Below are 12,979 nucleotides of genomic sequence, written 5' to 3' on the forward strand. Positions count from 1 at the left end.
CGCAAACGAAATTTGTCGAGGAGCGCTCCATTTTTCACCCAAGGGTTTTTAGAGTTGACCCGAACCGTGAAACACTAAACCAAAGACAACACTAAGTGGAAACCCAAGCCTTTAACCGGGTTAGGCCGACCCGAATCTGAAACTCTCATCGGGTTTCTCGGTCTGCCCAAAGACAAATCGAAATGTGGAATTGGCCAGCGTGGGGTCTCGTTGCAATTTTCCCAAGCCAACGAAGAAGTGAATTAGCCGACATAAGCCCCCCCCGGTGGCGCTCAGTGATGGTGGTCTGATCCTGGGTACGAAAATTGGAAGGTCAACCAACATCAGCCGCCCACAAAGAAATGGAACGGAATAAAAGTCTGAATTTGGAAGCAAACTTCTCAGGTCAACTCTGACGACAACATCACGTGACCTGCAGGCTTCATCTGATTGGTTGAAACTCTTTTCCTATCATAACTCTTTTTTTGTGTGTGTGGTAAAAATGCATTTCCATTGGAGGATATCTGATTCCAAACTTTTTTTTCTCCCTCTGGAACAAAGTGAGGGCTTGTTGAAAAAGTGGCGAGCGCACGACACGTGTTGGGGTCTCGGCGGGGGGTTCGGGAATCACACCTCCCCTCGTGAGCGGAAGAGCAAAACCCGTTTTAATAACCGCACTTGACCCGCATCGGGGCGGAGGGACGCATTTTCTCACCTCCTGGCCTGCGACGAGGTCAACGCGCACGCAAGCACAGCTCGTCGGGGTCGTCACGCACCAACTTCAAGTCGGCGCAAACACAAATGACTTGTTTTCAAAAAAGGAATCCTTGTTGTTGAAATGTTGATTCAACTGAAAAAGAAAACTTGGGCTGACAAAATTGTTGCAGAACTTTAGCTGAAGTCTCTCATAAGCAGATGCGCATGAAAGTCTCCCTGTTTGAAATTCAACAATAAGTCGGCCATTTTGCTTTCAAGCAACCTTTGCGGGAAAATTCCAAACTTCAAAAGTTAGACCAGAAAAACAATCACTTTTGCAGATTGACACCAAATTGGCTGGACTCCATTTTAACAAGACGCACAAAAAAAGTCTTCAGCGCCAACGACCGAAATGAAAAATGAAACAAAGAGTTACAATTTGGGGTTGAAAGCATGTTTTCCCCCCCCAAAAGAATTTCTGTTTGGGAAGTGGAAAGAAAAATCCGTTTCAGTCCAAATTTGGTGGGCGTGTCCCACCATAACAGAATGCACCAAAAAAGTCAGCCATTTTGCAATTTGCAAGCCTCAATAAACAAACAAAAAGATCCAGACTGCAGTTTCACCAAGTGGGCGTGTCCATCATGGCAGGACACGCCCACCACGTTGGAAGGAGCCACCAACAGGAAATCAGCCATTTTGGTTTCAAGGGTGAATTTCAAACCTGAACTTCAAATTCGGACTCAAACACCAATTTCAGTGATCAACACAAAGTTTAGTGGACAACAGGACGCACAAACAAAAAGTTGAACAAGTCCACGCCTCGAATTTTGATCGTCGCAAAACAATCATAATCGCACTGAATGACACCAAATCTTGCGGACGTGTTTATCAAAACACGACACCCAAAAAGTTTGACCATCTGAGTTCATTTTGCAACGCTAGAACCAAAAACTCAAGCCGAGTCCAGAAAGTGTTGAAGCGCCGCACGTCGCATGACGAGTCGTAAACAGACATCGGATACGCGCCGCGCAGCCACCGGCGCTGTTTATCCTGCCGGCAGCGCTTTTATAGTCCCGCGCCGTAGCCTTCGGTGTTTATTCCCAGCCAAACAATCACGCCACTGTGCGCTCCCGGCCCACAATGCCCTTCATTCGGGCCCAATAAAGGCACAAAAATAAACAGAAAACGGAGCCTTCGGGCCCGCCTTTGCTCCAAAAACACTTTTTACGAGGGCGGCGGCCGGCGAGCGCGAAAAGCTGAAAAGCTGCTGCCGGACTGATGAGACGTTGCCTGCTCAAACACGCCAGTGTGCTTCAGGTGCAGAACTTCGACAACGGAAACACAGCCAGACCTCCGCCAAGGCTCAACGTGGAGGCCACAGGCTAATTTAGTTGAGACACAAAGACAAACTTTGAAATCCCTGCAAAAGGACAAGAAAACTCTTGTAAATTCATCAAATCAAGTCGTTTTGTTTCCGCTCTCAAACGCTATTGGAGGCTGTTCAAGCCACGCCCCCAACCGTCAATGAAATGCCACGACCACAACCTTTAAAAATGGAGGTTACGTCATCTCGCATCTTTCGCATGCTTGCGCACGCCGTCTGTCACCACATGTTGGAGTCAGGAAAATCTTTCCACAACGAGGCACTCTAAAATCACACCAGCCCAAAGTCCTGGTCCACATACTGACTGTCAAGTTGGACTTTGGGAAGAAAAAAAAAAACATTCCTGGTGCTTCCGCCTTTTTCATCATGATGTGCGCACACTCACGGCGGACAACAAGGCACTCTAAAGAAGTCAGACTATCCAAAGAGAAAATGGAAAGGTGAGTTTAAATATCGCTGCAATTATGTATTACACAATTTGCATTCTTTGCACGTTTTCATCATAAATGTCAACCGTCAAAGTTTTAAGATAAACCAAATTTGAAAGCAAACCGTCATGCTAATCTCAATCGTTTTAATCCTAGTTTGAAAGACGGTCCCAAAACCTAACCACTAAAATCACCTCAATCCTAACACACTCTTACCCAGGCCCATTTTGAAACCCGAACATGACCTCCAACCCTAATCCTGAAAAGCAACCTCAACCCTACTTTGGAAACTCCAGGCTAACCCTAATCCTTCATTCCAACCCGACACAAACCTCAACTCTGGCAATCCCGAGCCCTTTTTGAAAGGCCAACTCGAAGGCTAAACTGGCCAATATTGGCCTCAACATGGCGTCTGCGAGGAGTCGCTCGGTGGCTGCCGTAAAAGTCCTGATTTACGAGGCCGACTCTGCGCCGCAAACCCCCGACAGACTTGCAATTTCCTGTGCGAGAAAACACTCACTCAATCTATGAACGCGAAGGGGGGGGGGCACAAAAAAAAAAGAAAAGACCCCATGCAAAAATAATAGTCCCGACCACTGGAAGAAAATGTCCGCCGATTGTCACTCACTCAATATTTCCCTCTAAGAATAACAATTTCATTGACTGGCTATTTCCCGGCAAAATCCATAAACGGTGCCGGCGCGACCGGGCCGACACCGTTGATTGATTTCCAGCACGCGGAGGCGCACCTCATAAATAACACACACACACACACACACACACACACACACACACACTTGAAAACACATGCTCAACCCCCCAACAAGAAAAACATTTTCCACTTCTCGCGCCGACGCGGACGCCAATCCGGCCGCGGGACCAGACGACAACCGACTTGGGCGTCGGCAGCCATCAAAGGACTTGAAATGACGAGCACAATCGGGCTGACGGTTGTCGATTGCGCGGGACCACACAAACGATTGCGCTTCATTGTTGTCTGCAAATGACAGATTTCAAAGTTGAGGAAAACACAATTATATTGAATCGAGGAATTATTTATATTTCTATTCATTTTGAGCCACGCCCCAAAATGAAACAGAAAGTCGGCCATTTTGGGTTGAGAGCAGCCATTGTGTCGTCCATTTCATGTTAGAAAACAAAACAAAATGGCCTTCAGAGATGGACATGAAATTGAATGAAAATGAAATTAGACAAAAAAAAAAGGTCCAGACTTTCAATCTTGAGGCGACATAAAGCTGCGCAGCTCCTTTAGAGTGAGGACGAGGCAGCGTTTTGCACGTGTGACCATACGTATATTTTTTCAAGGTTTGTGAGAAGGTTGAAAAGTAGCTGACGTCGACGCACACGCACACGCACGGAGACCACCCAGAAGGACACGAGCTGTCAATCAAATCACTCAGAGAATAAACAACAGCGCATTTGATTTTTTTTTTCCCGCCCTTCATTTTGATGATCATTTGATGAACTTCACCTTCTTCGCATCCTTTTCTTTCATTTTGCTCACACGTGTGTCTCATGGCGTCACTTTTGTCTCCTCAGACACTTTTAGGTGAGCTAATTTAATTAGTGATGCGCTTTCAAGTGGCTGTCGTAAACGTGCGCACACACACACACACACACACGTGCATAAACACAAAAGTGTGTGCGTGTCTCCAGGGCAAAGTTGTCTGTCAGCACGCGGAGGCTCCAGCTCGGGCCTCATTAGAAGCCTTCTGGCCATGCAACACACACACACACACAAACTTTGAACATCAGCCCAAACATGACCCGCTGACCTAGACCCAGTCCGGGCCCAGACTGCGGTCATGTGACTAATCCGAGGAGATTTCAAGTGTGTAAAAACGTCGTCATTAAAAGGAAAAAAAAATGGTTGGAGTTCTCCAAGCAGTCAACAGGATGCATTGTGGGTAATGTGATGCAAGCATGTGGACAAAAACAGACATAAAATAAAATAATTGAAAAAAAGGTCTTATAAGTGCATCTAAAAGCTATGGCTTATGCCAGAAGACAAGATGTCAGGAAAGGCTACTAGAACATCTGAGTTCTCAGCACTCGTGACGGCAGGCGTGTGCTAATTCCCATTTAACATGAGTTTGAATGTGGCTGGTTCAATATGGACACATCTCCATGAGGGTGTGCACACTTGCGCAACTTGATTTTTACGAGGTAAAATGTTTTGAAATGAAGTAACAAGGTTGCTTTTTTTGTTGTTGTTTTTTTAAGTATCCCAAAATGGTGTTTTTACAGCCACCGTACATTGTGAATGCTGGAAGGACAGACGAGGAAGAATATAATATATCAAATATAAAAATATGAATCAATCAGTTGAAAAATATATTTATTTTAAAAAGTGGATCAAAGATGACATCTTTGTGTCAGATTATATTTTAAATATTTTTTTTTCATTGTAAGTAATGTAGACATTATTTTCGCATATGAGATCAAAACAATAAATACAATTTTAAAAAAAATGTTTAAAAGAATCCGCTTTGTTTGTCCCCCCAAATATTTTGGTAATAAAGGAAGCACATGCATCTCAAAAAAAAGGGGGAACATTAGAAGAAAGTATTAAAAACGGAAATATTCTAAAAAAAAAAATGTAAAAAAGTAAAATATACGTTCACATATATTATCTATAAAAATCGACCAAAAATATTTTATATATAACAATAAGCACTGTATAAAATGTCATTATTTGGTTCAACACTTGCATGAACCCCCCCAGCCCCCCCCCCCCCCCCCCCCCATGCAAACACACAGAAACACGCGCACACAAAAGAAGAAGAAGAAGAAGAAGAAGAAATGTGGAAATGCGTACGAGTGACTGCTTTGCATTAGCGCTTAATTGAGTTAAAGGAATTCTCTTCACCTCTCGTAGGCTCCCAAGTGCAGTAACTCAATTGAAGTCTTTTGTGACCCCTGTTGGAGTCCACAGGCTACAACACTGGCCTCCCGTCGCGTCTACCCTTTTGTTTTCTTTTCCTTGGACCCGCGTTCGGCCCTCCCGGTTTCGCTTTTTCGGCCCCAGGACAAAAAGTTCCACCGCGCTGCTGTCAAAATAATCACGTGAAATCTCCTTTTATCACCTTGGACAATGTGGCTCAGTTTGAATGAAGGTCCGAATAGAGACAAGGGAAAGGGCCTAAAAACGTGACCCTGAGGGACACCAATGTTAAATCTGCAAAGAAAACGAATGGACCTAAAGCATTGCCCTGAGGAATGCCACACAAAGTTGCATCTTCATAGAAAATGAACATTACCTCAGCCATTTGAAATGTTATTCGAAAACAAAGTGACCAAAAAGCTTCACCCTGAGGAACACCAACTATTGCTACCTTAAAAAAAAAAGGAATGGTCTTAAAATGTTACCTTGTGGAACACCACTCACTTTAAATTCTTAATTCTACTCAAGACCCCTCAAGGTTAATTCTCCATTTAAAAAAAAAGAAGAATGTATCTAAAACATTATTCCAATCCAATCAAATTGCGCAAAAGAAAATCCCCCCCCTAATGTGATTGTTGTGTTCCACAATGTTGTGCGTTTGGCTTCTCCTGGCAAATAAATGTTGGGGCTGTCAATGTTGGCTCGCCCCCCCGAAATCCCTCTTCTGCGAAGCCCACGGCTCAATTTCACCGCGCTGGCAGCTCATTTCATTTCATCATCTTCCCGAACGGCCGTGTCCGAAAATAGAAAGTCCATTTTGACACAGCGCCATCAATCTTCGGTCCATCATGCGCGTGTCGTAAAAAAGACACAAAAACATCCGAGTTGAAGCAAAGACTGCACGATTTCCTTGAAGACCGCAAAAGAGAAAACCCGTTTGGAAGGGAAGACGAGGTACGAGGCTCCAGCGCCGAATAGAACCCTGGTGGGATCATTTCATGGAAGCACGAAGGGCGATTGGAGCAACTGAGCGGATCATGCCAAGATAGTGTACTGGAAGTAAGAAGGTAGATTGCTGGCTCATTTTTGTCGGTCGAATGAATGTTAATGGGTTGGTAGGTACGGTTGAGAAAGTAGCTCGGTCGGATGTCAGACGGGCGGCGATTTTATTCTTGGTGAATCTCGTGTCGGAAGTCGATTGGCGTTGAGCGTGTACGTGTTTATGTGATGGCAGGAACGGCGTGGCGGGATTGCTGGCGCAAGAGGATGAGTTACGCGCTAGTGACGGCCGGCAAAAAAGAAATAAAAATCAAGCGTCAACAATTTTGAGGCAAGATGAAGATGCAGTTGACGGCAAGCCTTTCATCAGCGAGCGCCAGCAAATAAACGCCGTTCAAAGACGACACTCGCCCGTCCCACCATTCCGGGAATTCCACGGGGGCGGGGGCCGATCCGGTGTCGGGCGGACCGCCGGGGCGCTCGTCCCCGGGGACGGAAAGGTTACCCCGTCCGTGCGAGTCGGGGGGGACAGCTGTGAGCTAATCCCGAACCCGGCGCATCTCGCTCACGCCATTGGAGCGGCGCAAAAACGGCAGCGTTTGGCTTCAACTTGAAATTGTGAACATGGATTTGGTGTGGGTTCGCCGTTGGCAACGCTTGCGGGCACGCTAACATCGACGTGACAAACCGTGCGGTTGTTGAGTGTACAACAAAAACAACACGAATGACATCCATCCGTTGTTACGACCCACAAAAGTGCGATTAAATCATCTACCGAAGCACTAAACGAAACTTAACTGCCTACTCACGTTTCTTGCCGATCCAACAATCTGCCTACCTATATATATATATATATAAAAATCCCTCCTAAATATAGCTGCCTACCTCCAATGCCACAGTTTCCCTCGGTCTACCTCTTGTTCGTACCCTCCATGACCTTGTCTACCTACTTTCTGAGAACTAAAAATTCCCTCTCAAAAATCTTACAGTACTTCCCAGCATTCCAACAATCTACTGTACATAAATATCTATGTTGTTCTTACCTGCAATCTGCCTACCTGCAATACCGCTCCATACCTATAATCGATAACCTTCATAATAGGGATGTTAAAAAAAAATGGATTGGGCAATATATCACGATATTAGAGTGCGCAATTCTCGAAGCGATTCAATATGCGGCCGAAATTGATGTTTAAACATCAATTTTCACCTGCAATATACTTATTTTCATGCAATCCAACAATCGCCAACTCCACTCCGGTTGAACCTGCAATCGACCTCGACCTTTTTGTGTCTTCCACTCCACGAGAGCAGCAAGTGTGACCTCTGGAAGTACCCGAGCAAAAAGTTTTGCGTGAACAACGAGGAATTCCTTGCGGCCTCATCGCGCCTTTAACGTCAATGTGCAAAACAGCTCAAACCCCCGCCAAAAAAACCAAGCCCCCAAACCCGGGGGGACCGCTTCTAAGTCAACTCTGAAATGGGCGTTTGTGTGCTGACTGAACGTCTGAAGTTGACCCTGAAGATCGCACGGGTGCGTGTGAACACCAGATGGTTCTTCCAGAACTTCGGCGGGATGGTTGCGCCGCGGCTAGCGGGTACCCCGACGTCTTTCTCCACGGCAGCTGCGAGGGGGCGAAAGCTCCCAAAGATCCCCGCCACCAATCTTCACACTTGAAATTCCCCCCAGGCAGATGAGCTCCAGGCTGTCAGGCTTGTCAGCGTCATCCGCCTTCGCCTTCCTGCAATCGGCCGCCAAGGGGGCGAGGGTCCTTGGTGTCCAGCGGTCGTATTTGTCACTGGGATGGTTGAGGACTGGCTTGAACCTTGGACGCATCCTGAGTGAGGTCCTCCGGGCCAGGCAAAATGAAACTCCATCCTTCCATAGAGGCTGCGTACGGGCCTACAACCGACTTGCGCAGCAGCAGTCCAGCAATCTCCCTACTTACAATTCCACCACCAACCTACAAACTGACAATCTTTCTACCCATTAACCATCCAACAATCTATCAACCAATTCAACTTCCAACAATTTACCTACCTAATTACCTTCCTATGACTGAACTAGCTACCAACAAATTTGAGCTGTTTAACTTCCAACAATCTACCTGCCTGTCATACAACTCATACAACTATCTACCTCTAATCCAACAAGCTACCAAGCCGTTAACGTTCCTGCAATCTACCCACCTCACAGGGACAGCTCAAGCCCACCGGGGCGGCGCCGCAGCGGTCGGCCAGCCACTGAAGCTGTCGTATCCGTGAAATACTGCAGCAACACGCATGCAGACACACATAGTCATACACAACATTTTTAACACTTACACACGCCGATGCGCTACAAGCCAGCTATGCACACAGTAGCATTTTGAGTTAGCGCATTCTTTTTCAGTAAAAGTGTCTCTCTCTCACACACACACTCACACACCTGCTGTCCCTTTTGTTTTGCGGGGCAATTAGCGCGGGGCTGTCTCTCGTTAGCGAGCCATTGTAGCATTAGCACATTGTCCTAGCCGCTTTAGCAGTGTCACACTTCAGCTCCATGCAGGGAACAAACAAAACAAAGCCATAATGGAGACTTAGGCTAATGATAAATTTGAAAACAACTGGACACATTTGACTTATGAAAGCTAAATTACATTCTGGCCACCCCAATGTGAGAAAAACAAAAGCAAAAACAGATTAGCTCCAAATGTCGCTATACTACTACTAGTTAGTTTGTGAAATGTACGTCTGGATTATCATTCCAAACTTCAGGCCAGAAAGTGTGAGTGATGATGGCGGTGGTGATCACGTACCACTAGAGGGAGCCTCCAGTGGCCCTCTTTGCCAATGCTAGCTATACACCGCAATAACCTTGTTTACAGAAAGGCCTATAAATACTTTGCTAGGCTAGCTAGGCTACGTCACCGCCCGGCCTTTAAAAATAAAATGCATTGGTGGGTACGGGCAGCAAATCATGTGGCTATAGCTACAAAAGCTATAAGCGCCATAAGGGCCATTAGCTTGAGGCTAACGCTTGTTCATGTGGCAAGGTGTTGGGTGTAATGTTCAAGCATTAGTTTCAAGGTCATACACACTCATACAGGGGGTGCGTGTGTGTGCGTGTGTGTGCGTGCGTGTGCGGTTGCAGATGGTAATAGCTGCGCTGACAGACATGAGCGACCAGCTGAGCTTCAATCCGCAAAGTTGCTCACTCAGAGAGAAACACGGCCGAGGATTACCGCAAATGTTGACGACAGATGACCTGATAATACTTTTTTTTCTTTTTAAATTCAGGACGTCACACCGCTGCCCTGCTTGTCAGTTCGGAATTTGCTTTTTGGATGATTAGGAGGAAAAAGGAGGTGCACAGTCACAGGCGCACCCAATAGGAACAACAAATTCAATTATGATTGCAATTGTATTGGGAAAATTGCGAAAGTGTTGATGTATGTCATTATTTTGATTATTAATTATTATTGTTTTTAATGATTTACATCCATGAAAAAGAGAAAATGATAACATACACGGCTAAATATTAGTGTACATTACACAAAAATACAGGAACTAAATTGAAATAAATGTAAAATACACTAAATTATCAATGTCAATTCACAAAAGGGCTTTGAATGAATTAATAAAATAAAGCAACACTTAAAATAAAAAAATATATATATTTTACTATTAGATTTTTTGTCCATTTACTATTTTTGCATAAAAAAAAATCTAATTGAAGATACACAAAATTACTGGAGGTGGACAATTTTTATTATTATTTTTTTTAATTATGATCACTAAATTAATGCTGTGCGTTAAAATCATTTTGCTTCTTTGACCAAATTAATTTAATTTTGCAGTAAAATACTGTAATGCTTAAAAATAAACAAATATTTAACATTAAAATACAAAAAAAGTTATTGAAATTTATATTATTAAATTATAACGTTTACATTAACATACATAACAAAATTATTCAAAAAGTCCAGCTACAGAATATCACCCCCTTAGAAGAACCTCGTATAAATGTTTAAGTTCCTGTAGCATTTATATATGTAATAAACATCGATTGTAGCTGTCTTATTATTTTGCGTCTTAACATTTGACATCAGCTTTTCCATCTTTTAAATTCAATTACCAAAGGAAAACATGATGCAATTTAAAAACAATAATCTAGACTGCACTGTATATCATTGACGTTTGTGCCTTGGGGGAGGTCGCTTCCCTTGGTGACCTTTTGGGACACACATGGCATTCCTTTTTCTTTTCTTTTTTTTCCTGGAGGGGCGAGCGCGGAATTCTTCCCGAAAGCTCGCCAACCTTGTCGTACCTTGTAAGACGAGCGTGTGGTTTTAGTGGCGCGCGGTCATGCGTGCCAGATACGCAACACGCACACCCACGTACATGAAAGCGGCCTAAAAATAGCCAGTGAGCCATCGCTGATGCACGCTAATGTGTTCATTACAACAGGCTTTGTGTTTCCGTGTGAGCGTGTGAAGCCGAGAGGTTTCAGCACCTCGCTGATCTGCGGTCCCGCGCGCGCACACAAACACACACAACTGGAGTGTCTGAGTGAGTGTGTGTGCATCACAATTGACCACATTGCTGGTTGCCAATCACCTGTAATGGGATCAACACATCTGATGACGCGTTGTGGCGCAAGCACATCTTGCCAAACCCGGCCGGGTTGCTTGATTATTTTGGTTGTTGGTTTCGCTGACGTGGGGCAAAATCCTCGCAACCCCAAAAGCATCACTTCGGAAAGAAAAACAAAAAGAAAATCACGTTTGTAGAGCCGTAACATTGCATCGCACAAGAGCCGCTGCATATGAATTGGTAGAGTGAAAATACCCCCCCCCCCCACACACACACACCCCCACCCCCTGTTGGACTGTTGCTTCAGTTACTTGTTTGGTTTGTTTGGTGGCAACATGAATTGGTTTGTTACTTTCGTTGGGTGGTGTTTTAGTTGTTTGTTAATTTAGTTTGATACTTTATTTTCCGGCTTGGTTTGTTATTTTTCTTTGTTGGTGTTGTTAGCTTGTTCGTGTGGTTTGTTCCATTGATTGGTTGCTTGCTTTGGTTCGATTGTTACTTTGGTTGCTGGTGTGTTAGTGTGATTGTTTAATTGGTTTGTTACTTTGGTTAGATGGTTGTTTAGTTATTTCAGGTGATGGTTGGTTTGTTTGAACTGGGTTTAGCGCTGAAAATGTATCCATGATGTCTGATGAGCGCTCGTCTGTCACGCGGCGCTGATGAGGGCGCATGCTCGCACACGCACACACAGTGTACCATGTTGTGCAAGTTTGGTGACTTGTGTGCGTTTGTGTGTTTAGTTTTGCGTGTGTGTTGTTTGTCCAGCTGTTTGGAGGCAAATCCTGATCCGGCGTGTTTCCACAGCTGCTTGTGGATCAGAACAAGCTGCTCTCTTTTTCCTTTTTTTTTGCCAAGGGGGACCCCCAAGATGAGACCCCCCCATTTCTCCGCACCCCTCATCCACGCCCGCTTTTTCATAACTGTAAGATGGAACCCTGGATTGGTCGCGTCACATTGTTGCTAGGCAGAATCAGCGCTGAAGTTGAAATTTGAAATGAAGGACATTGTTGTCAGGCTCAGAAGGATCAACACGTCGTCCTTGACAAAGACAAAGTAGGCCAGGAAGGAATGGGTGTGGGCCATCCACATGCTTGGGGGAGGTCATGAATGGTTAGGAGGGATTGCCCCAAATAGTGCAACCACATTTGGCACTGACAAGGGCAAATGAGGTGCTAGTCAAAACCAGTCACCTTGAAACAGGAAGAAATATGAAGTGATCGCGATTGGTCGGTTGATTTGTTACCTCAATTGGTTGGTAATTTGGATTGGCTTGGTTACTTTGGTAGATTGCCGTGTTCAGTTATTAGGTTATTAGACAGTTGCCGTTAGTAGCTATTGGTTGGTAGGTTCATGTGTTACTTTGGTCTGGTTAGCAATGAGTTGGTTGGTGATTAGTTAATTGGCTTGGTTAGTTAGTTGGTCAGTCATTAGTTTGTTGGTTGGTTATTATTTTCTTCCTGGGGTTCATTCGTAGTTTTTGGTTTGTTGGTGTATTTGGGTTGAATGTCAGTTGGTTGGTTATTAGTTTCTTGCTTGGTTAGTTAGTAGCTATTGTTTGGTTGGTGTGTTACTTTGGTTGGTTGGTGTGTAAATTTGGTTTGTTTGGTACATTTGTTGGTCAGTTGGTCATTAGTTAATGAGGTAATTAGTAGTTATTACTTGATTGGTTGGTTTGTTTGATATTTTGGCCGGTTGGTTTTGTGTTGAATTGGTTAGCTGACTATTATGTATCTGCTGCCGGTTTGCATTCTGGGTCAACTATTATTTGACTACCGGAGCACGTTTGCTGGACCAGCGTAGCGAACTCACCAGGACGCTACGGTAGGCTACCAATTGCTGAGCGAGTACACGCTGACGTCCAGATGTTCTTCCGAGAGACTCTGGCTCTCGTCCCCGCGGCATTCCAAGCCTCATCCAGAGATTTTTTATTTACTGCACGCGGATACGTGAAGGTCAGACGTGTAAAGCGCGCTTGATGGCTTTCCCAAATGGAAACGCTGCCGTCACCCCCGC

General features: G+C 44.8%; 1 long non-coding RNA gene across 2 annotated transcripts in view; it reads right to left on the minus strand.

Moving 5' to 3' along the window:
• Positions 1 to 12,979, minus strand: part of LOC144060009 (uncharacterized) — a 28,065-nt gene that overhangs the window by 881 nt on the left and 14,205 nt on the right. The window contains exon 3 of one of the 2 annotated variants that reach the window (XR_013295824.1): positions 10,991 to 11,125. The exons of the other annotated variant lie outside the window; for it this stretch is intronic. This is a non-coding gene — a long non-coding RNA (uncharacterized LOC144060009). The remainder of the gene's footprint in view (positions 1 to 10,990; positions 11,126 to 12,979) is intronic. 2 annotated transcript variants of the gene reach the window in all.

This window comes from Vanacampus margaritifer, chromosome 11 (assembly GCF_051991255.1).
Source record: "Vanacampus margaritifer isolate UIUO_Vmar chromosome 11, RoL_Vmar_1.0, whole genome shotgun sequence".
Classification (NCBI taxonomy): domain Eukaryota; kingdom Metazoa; phylum Chordata; class Actinopteri; order Syngnathiformes; family Syngnathidae; genus Vanacampus; species Vanacampus margaritifer.